General features: G+C 41.8%; 1 protein-coding gene across 3 annotated transcripts in view; it reads right to left on the bottom strand.

Moving 5' to 3' along the window:
* NEGR1 (neuronal growth regulator 1) overlaps positions 1–18,524 on the bottom strand; it is a 626,594-nt gene that overhangs the window by 103,760 nt on the left and 504,310 nt on the right. The window lies entirely within an intron of this gene.

The following is an 18,524-nucleotide window of genomic DNA, read 5'->3' as shown; positions in this document are numbered from 1 at the left end:
GGCTACTGCTGCCAAACTGGGAGATTTTAGGCACTTGACAGTCTGGTGGCACAGTGGGGCTAAGATAGGCTCCCTACCTGCCTTGGCTCTGTGCCACTCCTGGAAGTGGCCAGCACATCCCTCTGGCTCCTGGGGAGGAGCAAGAGGGGTCTCTGTGTGCTGCCATGCCTCGAGTGCTGATTCCGCAGCTCCCATTGGCCAGGAACTCTGCGGGGACCCCTTTGGCCCCCCACCTAGGAGCTGCTGCCAGGGGGGTGTGCTGGTCACTTTCTGGAGCTGCCTGAGGTAAGCACTGCCTCCCTTACCCACTCCTGCACCCCAACCCCCTGTCCCAGCCCAGAGCCCACACCCAAACTCTCTCCCAGAGCCCATGTAACCCACACGCTTCTTGGTTGTGGTTCTCTGTCCCCGTGAGTGGCACCGAGACCACTTAGAGAGAGATTAATGAATTTGCTCTTCAGCCTTAACTAAGGGCCATATGGCTTTTGGCCAATGGGGACTGCAGGAAGCGGCGCGGCCCGAGGAACATACCGGCCACCACTTCCCGCAGCCCCCATTGGCCTGCAGCGGTGAACCACAGCCAGTGGGAGCCGCGATCGGCCAAACCTGCGGATGCGGCAGGTAAACAAACCAGCCCGCCCCGCCAGGGACTTTCCCTGAACAAGAGGCATCCCAAGTTTGGGAAACACTGCAGTAGAGGATCATGCATTTAGCACCAGAGGCCTCAGGTTCAATCCTGCCTGCCAACGGCCGGGGTCTGTTGGCGTTCCTCCTGCACCCCAAATTCCCTCTCAGAGCCCACACCCCATCCTACACCCAAACTTGCTCCCAGAGCCTGCACCTCACATGCACTCCAACCCCCTGCCCCAGCCCATACCCCAGGCTCTCTGCACCCAAATTCCTGCCCAGAGCCCACACCCAAACTTGCTCCCAGAGCCTGCATGCCTCCCCACGAGCCCATACCCCAACTCCCTGACCCAGCTTGGTGAAAGTGAGTGAGGGTGGGGGAGAGCAGATGGAGTGGGGGGCGGGGTCTCAGAGAAGGGGCAGGATAGGGGTGTGGCCTCAGGGAAGGGGCAGGGCAAGGGTGTTTGGGTTTGTGCGATTAGGCAGTTGGCTAGCCACTGCTGCTGTGCCTGACATTCCTCAGCCTGCTCTGTTGTCTTGGTTTGTTGGGCAGGACACTTAAATACTTATTTGCCCAGATAGCACTCCTACTTGTTCCAGGTTTCTGGACAACAGAATTTCCCCTGCCTATGAACACTGCATTCACAATCTCTAAAGCTCATTCCTTTTGCTGTTGAGAGAGTGAACATCCCCGTTCTGAGGATGCAACTCTTCCCTCAGCAACCAGAATTTACATAAATACCACTACAAGCTCTCTGAACACTTTGTCTCCTAAGCAGAAATTTGTATTATAGATACACACATACAAACGAGTTGGCATGAGGAGCTAGAGACCTGTGTGATTCCTCTTCAGCTTGTTTTCTGGTCTCTGAACTATCAGCTTATAAACATTCCAGCTCAGTGTCACTGATGTACCGCAAAAGTTGCAGCCTGCCCTGGTCATCCTTCACCACAGCTGAAAGAGGCAGTAGGACTGCAGGAAGTCAGCCAGGTCTCTCTGCAGTGCCTCCTCTCAGCTACAAGGGTTTTACTTATTTTTGCAGTTGCTGAGCAGGCAGGCAAGATTACTTTCTCTCTTCACCTCTCACAGCTCCCTCTGTCAACTCCTTCACTCCCACTGCTCAGTGGAGCAGACAGTGGTAGGTGATGGCAGAAGCTAGCACCAACTGCTAGGGCCTTTATTATGACTTGTCCAAAAAAAAAAACCAAACAAAAAACAAACAAACAAAAAAAACCCCCATCAAACATGCCCACAATCTCACAAACTGTTTTAGACACTCACCACAAGTGTTTATCCCAAAGTCACTTCAAAGCTAGTGTTGCAGGGTTGCCAGGTCACTCAGCTAGTAGTTAGGGCCCACTGCCCGGTCTCCCTTTTCACTCTGTGTGTCCGGGATCCCCAGATGGGGTTCAGCTAGATCAGCTTCCTTGCCATTCCAGGGGTAGGCATAGGGGACTCTGGGCTGGAATGGCAAGGAAGACTCTCTTCCACAGGAGCATGCTCAGCAGTGCCTGAAGGGTAGAGTTTTCCTAGCCCAGCACTGCTCCAGCCTTTCCCTGCCTTGGCCTTGTTTTTGTAAACTCCATCATGCTACAGGGTTTTGTAAACTCCATCACGCTACAGACTGAAAAAAAAATAGAGTGGTTTACTTGCCCACACCTTTCAGGAGAGGCCATCACCATTACCAGGCTTCTCCAGATCTCCCCCCATCTTGTTTATCTATTCTCCTGTATGTCCTATAATGCCTTGCCAGAAGCTAGGAATAATATGGGTAAACTATGTTTTCCAGTTTGTCCTGCTCTCTGATTCTCAGAAAGTTACACAATGGAACAATCAAGAGCCAGCGTCATAACTTGTCACTGAGGGAGTTTCAGCCTACGTCGCTCATCAAACTACAATTTCAGCTCCTAAAGCCAGGATCAGCAACATGGTCTGTTTCCCTGAGATCACTTCCTCTCACACAGACAGACTTATCCTCTGCACCATAGGCATTTTACATGCTCACCATGCTTAGAGCTAATCCTCTAATCTAAGAGATATCCTCTTAAAGCTAACTTCTATTTTGAATTTAGACACTCACACAAATTAAAGAACAAAACAGCTGCAGGGCCACAACAAAAGTTTTATTTTTCTACTGAAAACTACAGAGAGAAAAATGGTGCCGCCATCCCATAATATTAAGGCAGATTTAAGGTGGACTATGCGAAGCCACATAGGGCCACGTATTTAGCTGCCTAAAGATGCAGATAGCCAGCTAGAGGGATTTTCAAAAACACCCAGACGCTTCTGAAAAATCCCATTGCATCTTTAGGTATTTAAATACATTGGAAAATCTGGCCAATAAATACAAATACATAGCAAAAACTACAAGTCCAAATGATTAATAACCTTCTAAAAGTATTTATTCTTTTTGCACTATGCCAAAATACAAAAAGAAAACAACACATTTGATATGTAAATCAAAGAGAGAGAGAGAGAGAGAGATTGTGGGTCTGAAATTACAAAACACTGCCTAGCATTCTCAAAAATGAAAGGTAATAAAAAGCACAGCCAATTTTCAAATGAGACCCCATATTCCTCAAAGTTTTGTATGCTATTTATATCTTTTCCCTCCTGAACTGTCACCAGGAAAAGCACAAAACTAACCTTTGAGTGTATAATCTTTGTAATATTATCTTTCTTTGCATGCCTGAAACAACTCAATTAGTCTTCCATGAAAAAATGTGCCAGACATAAAGTGGACTGTCGGCCAAAGAGAAGAGAGGGGAATAAATAGGGATTTTAATCTCAATCAGTAAACACAAAAGAGAATTTTTCCTGAAAGACTGGAGCATTAACCTAACTTGCCCCTGAAAAGCCTGGCCATTTCTGTCAATTTTTATGCTATGGTTTACTTATCAAGTCTGTAGAAGTAAGCATTTACCATGATAAGCTCTACATCATGATACACACATTACCCCTGAAATACAGGATATTCTAACTTCTAAAAAGAAATCCATCACTGTGTAGCATGGAGATTGTAGTAAAGACATTGCTTTAAAGCTCATCGTGTGCATTTTATAATTAAAATAAAAAAAGAGAGAGGAAAGTGAGTAGTTGTATTCCACCGAGAGATAAAAGCGAGCTTTCTATGTCCTCTTTTTAATGTAATCCATAAATGCTTGCTTAACCTGTTCCTGGCCTTTTGCTATTATGAAGCCAAACTGTGGAAATATTTCCTACAGAACAAGGTGGCAGAACCACCTCAGTCTAAAATGATTAAAGGAAACCACACAATGCACGTGGTCTGATTTTCAGAGGTGCTGATTATCAACTCCCACTAACATCAATGGGAACACTGGGTGATGGTGCCCATCATCACTTTTAAAAATCAGACCTCTCCTGTGTACTTTATGTTTTATGTAATGAAACCAAGGAAAAGCAAATGGAGAAAGCCTATTTAGTTACCACATTTAGGTGAACATCTAATAAGCTGCCCCCCCCCCGCACAAAACTCCACCAAATAATAAAATAATAAAATAATATAAATAAAATAAATATAAATAAAATAAAATAATTTTATTCTGTTTTACAAAGTAAAAATATTTTACTATCAAAGAGGAACAATATTTGTATATAAATCCTTATTTCTAATCTTAGATTTTTCCAGAGGAAACAGCTGGTTTAGGTGTAATTTTTACAGCTGTTCAGCCTACAACAAAAAGAAGAAAAAGTGACAAAATATTCTTAGTACTCTTTTTAATTTGTGCTTTCGTTAATATGTATAAATAGGAATTTCCGTTCATGAATAATGTAGAAGCAGTAAACTGTTAGAATTTTTTTGCCGTTAAAAAAACATATGATTAGAACTACTCCCGCTCCCACCAATTATAGATCATTGTCCTCAGAGGTCATTCTTTGAATCTGCACAATTGTTAACTCTCACTTCCAGCCATAAAGTAAATTTTACAGAGTAAACTATATATTAGAGATACGATAGAGCTGAAGTGTAAACTACAGGGACACCGCTTTCCTGCTATATAATGGCATGCCTTCAACAGACAATGCTATCAACCAAAGTTCTATTCAGATTGGACTTTAGTCAATTACATACTTTCTGGCTTCTGTAAATACCACACATCTGACAAAAAGCCTGTTAATTTTCCCCCTTTTACTGACTATGCAGATCTGCAACCTGAAGAATCAGGAGCCAGAGGGATCATGCAGATAAACTTTTTGCCTCCTACAAAATTCTGCACTTGAGTTAGAAGTTTGTCTCCTACAGTATTTGCTATCATGTTCTGTATTTCTCAGTCCTGTGTTAATCCTGCATAAAATTGGACTATGTTATGATGCAATCATACAACTAGGGTTGCCACTTTCTGATTGCAGAAAACCGAACACCCTTGCCCTGCCCCGCCCCTTCCCCGAGCTCCCACCCCTACCCCGCCCCTTCTCCAAGCTTTGCGCGCCTCCCCCACAGCTCCCATTGGCCAATGGAAGCTGCGGAGCTGGCGCTTGGGGTGGGGCTGGCACGTCGAGCCTCCCTGGCAGTCCCTGCACCTAGGAGTTGGACATGCCACCTGCTTTCGGGAGCCCCGTGGAGCTAGGGAAGGCAGGGAGCCTGCCTTAGCCCCACTGTGCTGCCGACTGGACTTTTAACAGCCCAGTTAGCATCACTGACCGAAGCCGCCAGGATCCCTTTTCAACAGGGCATTCCGGTAGAAAACCAGATGTCTGGCAACCCTAGATACAACTACCTTGAAAGATCCTTTTAAAATATCCTCCCCTTTCTGATTTACTGGTCTGTTTCTATCTTTACATCCAGAAGATGTTCCTTTCCTTTTTTCTGGTCTGCTAGTTAAGGATATGCACCTCTCATCAAATATCAGGAAAAGACTTAGTCTGATATGAAACAGCTTACCCCAATATTGAAGACCTTAGTGCAATATGCCCAATAGAGAGCTCTCTCTGTGTCATCAGAAACGTCATTCACCCATTACATATCCAGAGAAAGCAACAGATTTTCTGCAGGGGTTGAGTGCTTTATATCTTAATTCTATTGCCTGCAGCCAATTAAAGTGATTAGATTTTACCCATATTTTTTTAATGAACTGTGCTCAGCATCTCTTGCCAGCATAAAGGATTTCCGAGAGCATTTTTGAGAAAGAAAGTTCTTAAAATGTTCACTAAATTAAACTAGCAGAAACTTGGCTTAGTGAAAAAAGGACAGTTTAAAATCTATTCCAAAGGATTGTGTGGGAGAAGAGTAGTACATTATCCTTTTATTATCCTAAGAAGAGGGTGGATATATAATAGGGTATCCACAATCCTTTTGCTAACTCAAACAGAAGTGGACAAACAACAAAACAAGAGGGAAACAGATGAAATCCTTCTTTGTGTCCTAATTAATTCTGGATTTAAGACTGTTATTGATATCTTTAAAAGTCATTTGATCAATAGAAGTGTGTGTGTGGTTATAAGTAATATCTCATTTCACAACTATATCAAAATTACATTACATTTTTCATGATGCTTTAGCTAATCCATAGACAGTACACTGTATTATTGTCTCCATGGATATGTCCAAAAAGCCACATTATCTGTGTAACAAATGACTTAAAGATTTAGTAGCTGTAAAGTAGTTGCCTACCTTACTCCAATACTAGCTCCTACTGATATAGCAATTTGTGAATAAGTTCTTTAATCATTACTGTGTAATTACAGTATTACTGATCCATGATGAATTGAAATCCACAGTTAATGTCTATCAAATGAATCGTTACAAATTTGTATAAATTACATATTGAGATATGCTGGCTTCATGGTGAAATTCTAAACCATATAAAATTCCTGAAAAAACTTAATTAAGCTTGAATTATGGTTGTAAATTTATATTAGTAGTTTAAGGAAACGCATTATACAATTAGCCTCAAATTTCCCCCCAAAAAATCTATTCCTGCATAACATCACACACATGAAATTATGGACAGTTTGGTTTGTATAAAGTTACAGAAGATGGAAGGATCAAAATTAGGCTTAGAAATAGCAATTCTAGGTTCAGCACAAACTATGGAAAGATTATGGTCTCTGTCAATAATAAAATGCTAAAAGAAAGGAAATATGCAGCAGAGCAATTCTGGACATGTGTCTGGCACTGGAACCACCTTTCACTTACAGAGCAGGGTAATGAGAGGAAAGACATTGCTGTTCACAAAAAAGAAGTGTATACTCCAACTTGCATGTGCTACTGATCCTGGCCAAGGTCACAGGATGTGGGCTGGCACTGAAGTTATTCCTCCTTCATAGCACTCTGAAGCACTAGGGAGAGATTACTTTTGCTCACTAGTGTGGGAAAAACAAAAAATCAATGAAGATATTGTTGCCTATTACAATATATCCTTGCAGTGAAACACCTACTGCCCCTGCTCCAAAGAGTCTAGAGTCACATAACATATGAAGATAGGAGAGGGCAATAGATGCAAAAATTATATGAATATGGACTGCTGAAATTAGGCATGAGCTATAGATAGGTAAGAGAGAATAGTTAGTGGTGTAAGACTAGTCAAAGAAGTGTCTCATTATTCCATATAATAAGTGGAACTGCAAACAGCAAATACATGTATGTAGAGGAAGGAAATAGATTCACTGGCTGGGGAGCTATGGAATGTTCAGAGCCAGGAAAGAAGTGAAGTGTATTTCTGTAAGGTACTGGTTTGAATTCTCCCCTTACTGATAAGTCCACAGGACCAACTAAATCATAAAATGCATTTCTCTTGTGTGTGGCCCCATCCCAACCACACAAAAGAATTGGTTATCCCATTTAAAGGATATGAATTGTGATTCCAAGGGGATTTTCTAGTGCTCAGAGTGATATACTGCAAAAAGATATTAGCTGCTTGTCCCTCTCCTCAAAATTAAGATCTGACTGTAAACCACTAGCCATTATACCCCAAACAGGGACCAGTACAACTGAGGGACAGAGAGAGTATTTTAGGCTTCATTCTCTTTTTCTTACAGGGTAGAGACTGGACAAGTCCTATACACTACAGAATCATAAGTTATAAGTGCAAATAAATGTGGTGAGTATATAAGCATATATAAACTGTGTGTGCTATTTTGTGTAAAATAAACCAATGATCACTTACAATATTAGGTTCTCCACCTTTTCCATACTGGGATAACACTGAGACCCCATAACCCGCTTCTCATTTAGCAGCATGGGAAGGGCAGAGTGGTCATGATCATCAGGTTGAAAACCCTTGCCCTAAGGTAGCTCAGTCTTCCTTTCATTTTATTCTGTGGTACGAGATAAACAGACTACACTTTTATGTACACAAGACTATATAGCCCTTAGCCTACTGAAGACCAAATACAGAACACTTATTTTTTATGTGTAGAATGGTCAGCATAAAACCAAACTAATAATTAAAAAATCCCAGGAAATTAAAGTACATAGAAACAATTTCTTAGGTACGTCAAGAACATCTTTAACTACCTTTTCATCAATGTAAAGCAAAAACAATGTTGCTGACCCCAATCTCCACTCAGTAAACAGGATAATAAAACTGAACCACCAATAAACCCCTGGGTGAACTTGGGTTTTATTTAGCTCGGCAGAAAGTTGTTCATTAGAGTTTCAAACTATCACACAGTTCCTCTAAGCCCTTGTGACCTTAGTGCCTTTCATCTCTTACTCTTAATCACATGTACTGAAAGAGCCTGTTAGGCTTCCTCTGCATCATATGCTTAAACAAAGGCAGAAAACTGCACCACTGTGATGCTGGGAAATTCTAATTGCTCCCAGTGAAGAAAATAAGGGAGCTGCTGAAACTTAAGGTTACATTCAAAGCAAAAACAATCTCTCTGAAAGCAATTCTGAGTGTAAAATGAACACAGGGCTTGCTTGGTAAAAGCTTGCAAGAGGGATGCAAGCACTAGTCATATCACATACAAAGCTAGATCTTGTTCCCTGATTTTATTTGAGTGCTGCAGGATTTGGTCCTTAGGTATAATTCTCCAGTGTTGAACACAAGAAGACAAAGCTTCAAGGCGGAATGCACAGAGCACCAATATATTATTTAAGGGGTTTCCTACAGTGCCATTATTTAAAGAATGAGGCATTTCTGTGGAGTAAGTGTCTGATTTTTGTAGCAACCATAAAACCCCACCAAGCAGGGATTCCAAGATGGAGCACCATGCTAATTTGAGATTTTAAAAAAGACTTTATTTTGTTAAAAGAAATATGTGAACCTACTGGCATGACTGTTAAAAGAGAAAATGACAGTAGGCACTCTCAAAAGGGACATTTTCAAGGGTATGGTCAATGGCAAAACTCATCTAATTAATTATTAATATAAATCCAAATGAACTTTACTCCATTTATGTAGCTCAGAATGATGAAGGAATGAGTATACTCTCCTGAAATTTCAATACGTGCTTCCAAGGAGGCTACAGGTTGCAGATTTAGAACACTAGAGCTTTGACTAGCCACCCCCTTTTCTTTTTTGTCTAAATCTAATAATGAAATAATAGAAATGCTTTGATTCTGTAACAGAAAATGTGCAGATGCACCATATACCCAAGCAGAGTCCCACTGACTTCGGAGATACTCTATGCAAATAGAAGGATCCTCCTGCATACATCCTATCTGTGGACTGGGACCGAAGCCATGTCTGTCATGCAGGGAATTCTCACAGGCTCAACAGGTCTGCTACACATTTTTAGGTTCAACTATTTTGCTGTATCACAGCTCTGCGTCCCCAGTTCTCTGGGCTGCCAGAAATTGATCTAGCCAATAGCATAATCAAGAGCAGCCTCGGGGTTGTTTTAAATTACACTCAGCTTCAATGGCTCCAGCCTGGCTCCAACACTGTCGGAATATCCAGCTGGCTATTTAGGACCAGTTTAAGGTGACTTTGCAACACTGGAGTGGCCCAGATCAGCTGTGTTAGGGGCCAGGATCTGGCTCTCAGTTTGATGGCAGACAGTCTGTTTTGTTTTATATTATATTGTGTGATCTCTGAATAGACAGGGAAAGATTTTTGGGGAATATGAAAGAACAGAAGACAGATTTTTGGTGCCTGTGTGGGCTGTCTCCACTGGTTTTAAGCTTATGCTGTTCTCAAGACTCATGAATAGGTCATCTGATTTTCTGGATTAATCTTTTTTATGTTTGGGTTTGAAAATAGGGTAAAAAACGAAAAAGGCACTTTCTATTTGTTAGAAGCAATGAAAGGCAATTTTACTTATATTATTACAATTTTCAGGGTTTTTGGTTTATATAAAAGTCAATAATTGTATGTAGAAGTAGATAATTTCTCTAAGGATCAAAAGAATTAAAAATAAATTTCTCACTCAAATGAATGGTCATGCACCAAGAATTGCATCTTCAGTTCACATTCTATCATGTTAGCTCATTCAGGTTCGACACTAATTTTTAAATATTTACACAGAGCAGCAACACTTTTAGTATCTAGGAGTTAGTGGTGAATGCTCAATGACCAGTAAAAGTATTCTTATTTTCAAACTGCCTGACAGATATCCTCACAAGTTAAAGTCACTAGCCTTCTGATTGACTAATGGCACATCGTCATTACCAAACAACATAGGTCGGATGATGACTGGAAATGTGAGGAAGATTTAATGTTTTCCTCCTGTTTTAATCATAATTTTAAAGCTTGGATTGACAGAAAGCAGGGTTTTGATGTATCTGAATTTTAAAATTTTGAGAAATTATATTTTGAATTGTGCTTGTTGATACTGTAGATCTTTCTGAATTTACCAAGTCTAATTTTCAACTCACTTCTAGGAAAAGAAGGGTAACATTCCTTTAATGCAAAAATAAATAATGAAATAAAATTCCAAATGAACAGATTTAGCAAGTATTGCCTCAGAACATAAATGCAGCAGCTGCTGGTGATGTAGAAGTGTGCAGCAGCTCCATCAACTGTAGTTTTAAAAGCCACGAAAGGCTAATAGGTCAAATATTATAAGATTCCTAACCCCAAACTCAGGCTTACCATTTTGTTATTTTCTTATTGAACTGTGTTACTGTGGAATTTTTAGTCCTTATATTCTCAAAGAGCTGTTAAAAATTTAAAAGTTACAGCCCAAAGAGTTCAGCATGATTATTTACTATATTGCATTATGTTTTAGCTTACTGTAACAACAATAAGATTTGCTACCTCCTCTTCCCTCTCCAGGACAATTTTGAAAATGAAATACTTAAAACATTTTGTCCTGAGAAAGTATTTTAATTACAGGTGTTAATATAATTTCAATCATCAAGTTCCCAGCTTTACGTTTTATCTTAGAATAAAGTTTATGAAATTAAAATATTACAAAGATTAAAAACTTGAAAATGCAGAGTAATAATAAATTTGGGAAGGAAGTACATTTCTGAAAAATAAATTATATGCCTTTACCTCTAACTGTCTCAAATGTTACAAGCAGTACCCAGACATCAATTGCTAGCATATTTCAGCTGCTCTGTTTTTTTTAAACCCTGAAGCTTTTATAAATCCTTAGTTTATTACAGAACACTGTCAAAAGCTTGTGAGATTCCTGTGGGTTTTAAGTTTGTTGGTTTGACATGATAACACTACGTAGATTTAAGAAAAAAAATCTGCTTGAATCTCCTCCTTTAAAGACTTGGTTAAATCCCTCAGCATCTTGTTTCCTAGATGATCCAATGCAGAAGTTAATGAATGTTTATACAGGGAGGTGACTGAAAAAAAGCTCTCTTACAGTTTTAAATCTGTGAATCTATTTTTGGTATTGTAGCATTAAAGTACTGAAGATTTTCCCCTCCCTAATTTTCTGTGATTTCCAATTTGTTGCTGAAATGTGTATGAATTGCACAGCAAGTTTCAGCAAGATGAATGATACATTTTTTGGGGTAGTATGCTACCCACCACCATTTCTTCTGAATCATTTTTCACATTTTAACTCATTATACTACAAGATTGCTCACAAGGTAGAAACAAACAAGTGCCTTTCAGGAAATTATGGTTTGGAGAGAAGCTGCTGTTTTCTAAAGAGCAAGAGAACGCAACATATATTCTTTGGGGGGCATGATATCTCTGAATATGGGTCAAATCCTGTTTGGCTTACTAGTTGTTTCAATGGGATTTCTTAGTGAGTAAAGTCAGGAAAATTTGGACATCATGTACATCTAGTCAAGTACATATTTATAAACTTCACCTCCAGTTCCATTTTTTAAATAGAAGAATAGTTGGAGTGACTGCACTTAGCAATAAGAAAATTCCATAGATGTCCCTATATTACACCATTTCATTGTGACTCATTCGGTATACAGACTGAGAACGAGCGCTCAGATCTGGTTATAACTATGCAATTTAAGAAAAGACATAAGAAAAGGTAAATGCCCCAGGATCTTACAGCCTTTATGAAATCTAAATACAATATTTTCATACAGGTACAATCCTGGGATCTTAAAATTCCATCTGACCTAAAGGAAGAAATGGAGGAATAACCATATCGATTAGACCAGTGGTCCATCTCGCCCTGTCTCTGACACTAGCCAGTGCCATATACTCCAGAATAAAGTGCAAGAAATCCCAGTTATAGAATAAACTGGGCATAGGGGGAATTACTTCTGAACTCTCATCAGTCAGTGGCTGACTAATTACCTGAGTAATGAGGGTTCATATGCCTTCTGAAAGCTCTGAGCCAGATCCCTATAGATCTACATTATTTACGCACGCAGAAGAGATGGCCATTTGTTTTATCCTATTCGATGAAACTGCGCATGCTGCATTATGGATATAAATCCTTCCATCTCTTTTGATCCTACTAGGCAGTAATATCTTGTGACAATGTATTCCACATATTATATGGGTTTTTTTAAGGAAAAAATTCCTTTTATCAGTTTAACATTTGTTGCCTTACAATTTTATTGATCATCTGCTTGTTGTTGCATCATGAGAAAGGTGAAATAGGAAACCCAATTAACTTTTCTATAACATTAGTATGCACACTAGAGATGATCAGAAATTTTCCAATGCAACGTTATTCCACCAGAAAATGCAGATTCATGAAAAATTGAAATATTCCATGAAAATGTGTCAGTTCTGATGAAATGCTAACAGAAACCATCTTCCCCATCTTCCGGAGAGCTCACCCGGTGGGCTGCTGGGGACTGGGATTGCAAGCTCCCAACTCCTCGGCAGCCTGCTTGGCTGACTGAAGGGAAGCAGGGACTGGAGAGCTTGGGAGCAGTGAGAGCCCAGCTTCCCAGGGCTTCTAGCATCCTCAGATCCAGGGCATCCCACCTGGCAGGCTGACAGGAAGTCTGGAAACCTTGGCTCCCAAGCTCGTTGCTCTTCAGCAGCCCGGGCTTCCTGACTCTGGGGCAGCCTGCCAGATGTATTGCCTCAAAGCCAAGGCTCCCAGGGTATCCAAATCTCTTGGCAGCTTTGAACATTTCAGTCACAATCTACACACTTAAGTAACCTCATGTCCTTAGTTTTGTAACCTTTGCCTCTTCTCCCCGCTATGTTTTTTGTTGCTCTCACCGGTTGTGCCTGGGCTAATAAGTCAACTCTAAGCTCTTTGGGTATGGTAAGGATCTTATCTTTTCTATTTGTTTGTGAAGTGCCTAGCACACTTTAGTGGGATATAATCAAATTATGAATTGCAACCATCTTCACTAACTATCTCAGAACCTGACAGCACTAATCCTTATTCCGATAAGCAATGCTTACTCTCATGCATAGTCTACATTGTAATCAACATGAATATATGCAGGGATAAGTGCAGGATGGGGCCTTACTTTTTGTGCAGTGCCGTACACTCTAAGGACATGATCCAAAGCCCAGTGAAATAAATGAAAATATTCCCATTTACTTCAATGGGCTCTGAAGAGGCCCTTAATCAGTTGGGACATTCAATCCCACAAATGACTGAATTTCACTGGCATCAGAAGGGATTCATGTGTAGAATTTTTAAAGCAGTCAAGTTTATAAAGTACTTTGTGTTCTTTTGAAATGAAAGGCTGTATATAAACATAAGACACAGTATTATTATTATTAGCCTCAAAGATAAAATGCTTTGCTCAACTCTTCAGGGTTTCATGACATCGAGCATTCAACTGAATTGGACCTGCATCCAGCTTACAATATCAAGGGGTGTGCAAAGTGATATGCTACAAGCAGCTGGCAATCAAAAGCAGAAGTGTCACAAATTATTTAAAAACATTTAGGGGTTCACAAAATGTGTCTGCATACATCACATACTTTGAAAGAAATTCCCCACCCGATTACTAGACTCTCCACCACCTACTTCCCACAAGGAGAAGAGAAGATCCCTGGCCTGCCTTCTCACAGGAACCAGAACAACAGGACTTGACAGGAAAATCTCTAGATGGAGTATGTGTACCCCATGGGATTTTCTTAGGAAAAAACAAGGCCACAGCAGTAGGGGTACATTTCAAATGAAAGATTTAGCTACATCATACTGGTTTGCAATCCAGTGCTCTGTCTCTGCAGGAGCCTATGTACCTCGTAGTTTTTTGGGCCTTACCCAAAGCCTACTGAAATCAATAGGAGTCTTTCCACTGACCTCATTGGGCTTTGCACCGAGCTCCTAATGCCTGCAGGAATTTGAAAACAAATTTCGCAGACCCTCCAACTCAGACCCGACATAACATAGACGAGCAGTCAGATTTCAGTCTGATTTGTTTTTAGGGTTAGTGCATTGTGAAATGAAATAGTAAAACAAGAAGGTATAATGCCTCTGTAAGTTATTAGGCAACAGAACTGAAACTCTGAACATAAAGAAGATTCCCCTGGAGAGCACATTTCTTTGCAGAAATGACAAAATGGTTAGGCTAGTGGTGATATTCAGCTAAAAGTTAGTGGGAACCTGCCACAAAACCAAACACATAAAAATACTATTTATCAGTCAATAAAGAAAATAACTTAGAGTTTAATGATAAAACAGCCTGTAAAAGTTCTCACTGAATTTCTATGCAGCCTGTGACACACTGTGCATAATTTCAAACAACACTATTTTAAATTATTGAAACCTATTAATAGCAGCTACCAATGGGATTGCTATGTTCCTGGATGGTATAGCAGTTGGCCGCATACACAATAAACTTAATAGCGAGAAATCCTAATAGGGACTCAGATTTTACTGCCAGATTAGACAGGCAAATATAGTTACCAGGTGACTTAATACAGCTTTCATTATATCAATAAAATAGTATAGTATCAAATTATTATCCTGGGCAGAAAAAAAGAGCAAAAAGCTGTCATGGATCAAACCCAAATCTCCGCACAACTAGACTAACAAAGCTTTATTCAGAGGTTGAAAGACAAGAGTGTGTGCCTTTACTCATTGCTTATACATATGGAGTGTTAGCCACAGGTGAGGGGGTGGTGACAGCAGCTTTTAGGCCATTAGCAGTGGCAGTGTGGACAGCACCGGCATGCGTTCACGTCATGAAGTGAAGCTAACTTGTTCCTGCATTTTACACGCTGGTAGGTAGTCTCTAAGCTATGAGGATGAATAATGCATAAGGTGCTAAATGTTCAGTCTGTATATGTTTTTGTGCAGTTCAAATACACATTCAAATTAAGGAATTTCTCTCAGACTATACTCAGAATCCAATTTGCAGTCAGTCATTCCAAGGACAGTATACAGGTAAGGGATGTGTTAAGTGGATCATTATTTGATGAATGCCACACAATCTGCTGCAGAGATTAATTATATAGCAATACAACAATTATGATTACATCTCTGTAGCACAGGTGTGTGTGTTTATAGATATCTATAGCCATAGGCAGATCTAGCTATAGATTTACAGATATATAATCTCATATATAATGTATTGTAACTAATTCAAGGTTACGAATGATGGATTGAAAACTAAAGTGCATATATGGCATTAGGGTAGGATTTTGGGATTAAAAACAGTATTATCTCCATTATCTGGAGTAGTATTAGGTCTTTAAAAATGGCTGGAGATGAATATGCAATTTGCACTGTGTAAATTACAAAATGTGATGAAAATGTACCAGACCAAAGAGAAAATCTGCACACCTATTCTTACCATAATATTGACAATGATGGTACAAATAAAGGTATTTTACTCACGTACCAAATTACTCACTTTGGAGAGTAAAATTTTCCCAATGCTGCATAAAAAATTAAAGAATAACATGGCCTAGTATTTTCTATTTAGAAGATGTCGCATAGTGCCATAAATATCTACTGTTTAATGATGCCCACTATACACACCTATGCATGTTTGACATTCCAGTAGAGGTCAGTGGTATACAAATCATGCATAGTAAATGTGACTGAGCAATAGCATATTACTACATGTTATGTGGAGATCACAAAGACTTAATTTAAAACTTAAATATATATAAATATATATATAATATTCTTTTTTTACATTGCAGGCATGGAGCTCAATTTATTAAAGATATTGTTTGGGTGTGAATCTTTATGTGGGAATTGGGGCACAATCTAATCAACAAACATAAATTAAGGGCATGGGCTGGTGCTTAATGGCACTTAGGAAAGTTTGAGACAAGATCATAAGCATGTCGCAGTAACCATGAGCTCACAGTTGGATGCTTAATTCAACAGAGTAATTCTGTTTTGCTGCAGAAATTAAATTAGCACAGAATATACTGTCACATCACACACACATCCTGCTATCCAGTACCTTCTCTTCCAAATGTAACCACTAACATTTTTCCTGCAGCTGTTCATGATGATTTATATTTTATAATCATTATTACTATTACTTCAAGGATTTCTCTCTGATGCCAAAAGACCTGAAAGCAAGTAACAAGTATGAATGGATCATTTAATCCACCACTAACAGGAAGTAATATCTGGGTAGTTACGTGCAGTGATGAGCTGCCAAAATCTTAACAACCGGTTCCCTATAAAAAGTTCTAATTTAAGGGATGTGCCCCAGTATGTATTTTTTGTACCAACAGGGTTACCATACGTCCATATTTTCCCGGGAGGAATTTTTAAAATTTAAAAATGCCTCCTGGACAGCAATTTAAGAACCAAGAACCCTGACCTGTCTGGGAAAATATGGATGTATGTTCTGCCGAAGTTCTTTTTAAAAAGATGGGCCTGAACTAGAAATGAGCTCCATTTCACATGTGTGGGTCCCCGCCACTCCCTGGGGGTGTGCTAGGGTGACCAGATGTCCCGATTTTATAGGGACAGTCCCAATTTTGGGGTCTTTTTCTTATATAGGCTTCTATTACCCCCCACCCCCTGTCCTGATTTTTCACACTTGCTGTCTGGTCACCCTAGGATGTGCACGTGTGTGGGTCCCAACTGCTCCCTGCCCACCTCATTGAAGCAGGTATGCAGGGTTACTGCCCTGGGAACTGCAGGGCACCAGTGGACGTGGGGCCAGCTGCAGGCAGGGGCGTGGGGCAGGGCTAGCTGGAGGCAGGGGGTGCAGGGCTGGCTGCGGGCAGGGCAGGGCAGGGGGTGCGGAGCTGGCTGGAGACAGGAGGGTGCGGGGTTGGCTGGAGGCAAGGGGGTGTGGGGCTGCCTGGAGGTAGGGGCTGGCTGCAGGCAGGGCAGGGGGGTGCAGGGCTGGCTGGAGTCAGGGGCTGGCTGCAGGCAGGGCAGGGGGTGCGTGCGGCAGGGGCTGGCTGCGGGCAGGGCAGAGGGTGCGGGGGTGGCTGGAGACAGGGGCTGGCTGCGGGCAGGGGGTGTGTGCGGCAGGGGCTGGCTGCGGGCAGGAGTTGCTGGAGACGGGCTGGCTGCAGGCAGAGAGTGCGCAGGGGCTGGTGCGGGCAGGGCAGGGGGTGTGCCAGGGGCTGGCTGCAGGCAGGGGGTGCGGCAGGGGCTGGCTGCAGGCAGGGCAGGGGGTGTGGGGGTGGCTGGAGACAGGGGCTGGCTGCGGGCAGGGCAGGGGGTGTGTGCTGCAGGGCCTGGAGGCAGGGCAGGGGGTGCGGGAGTGCCTGGAGGCAGGGCAGGGGGTGGCTGGAGTTGGGGGCTGGCTGCGGGCAGGGAGTGCGGGGGTGGCTGGAAGGGGGGAAGGGGGTGCGGCGGGGCTGGCTGCAGGCAGGGGGTGCGGGGGTGGCTGGAGGCAGGGGCTGGCTGCGGGCAGGGTGGTGGGTACTCATGGGGAGAACAGCAGAACGCAGCCCAGGCCCAGCAGAGCAGCCGGGGACCCACCAGGCAGGCAGCATCAGGAGCCCCAGGGCCAGGGGAGCAGCAGCAGCACCAGGGCTCGTGCCCAGGGCCAGGCGGCAGCCCACATGGCTCCCGCAGTGCAGCGCCCCCGGCGGCTGGAGGAGGAATTACATCACTTCCCGGCCGGAGCCCATCAAAGCCTCAGCGCCCCCGGCAGGGAAGCGGGTTAACAACCAGTTCTAAAACTGCTTCAAAATTTAACAACCGGTGAGTATGAACTGGTGTGAACCGGCTCCAGCTCAGCACTGGTTATGTGGCAGCTGTTTAATAGGGCACAGCAACAGACAGTTTCTCCTCTACAGTGAAGCTCTTAAAAAGGTACCATTTACATTTTTGCATTTGGCTAAAGTATTGGCAGTATTCCCCATTCTATGCATAGATGATACATAGAATGGGGATTACTACAAATACCTTGCACAATAGTAAACTGATACAATTATGGTTACTTAGCTCAGTAACTATGGTTCAAGATGATTGCCTGAATGAGCTGCCTGTTGCTCTCATTAAAAATGAAGGTGGAGGAGAGCAGATCCAATGGCCACTTAATTCTCCCCACTAATTCAAGAATCTGTGATAAAACTCAAATAGTGGGAAAAGGTGGCAGGAGGCCATACAGGAAAACATCTCAAAGAAAATCACAATTATTGTTGTAACTATCCATTTTTCCTTGAGCACTGTTTACATGGATCCATGCTGCAGGAGACTG

The sequence above is a fragment of the Caretta caretta genome, chromosome 8, assembly GCF_965140235.1.
Source record: "Caretta caretta isolate rCarCar2 chromosome 8, rCarCar1.hap1, whole genome shotgun sequence".
Classification (NCBI taxonomy): domain Eukaryota; kingdom Metazoa; phylum Chordata; order Testudines; family Cheloniidae; genus Caretta; species Caretta caretta.
Note: the sequence above shows the minus strand (reverse complement) of the source record. Positions and strands in the feature narration are given on the sequence as shown.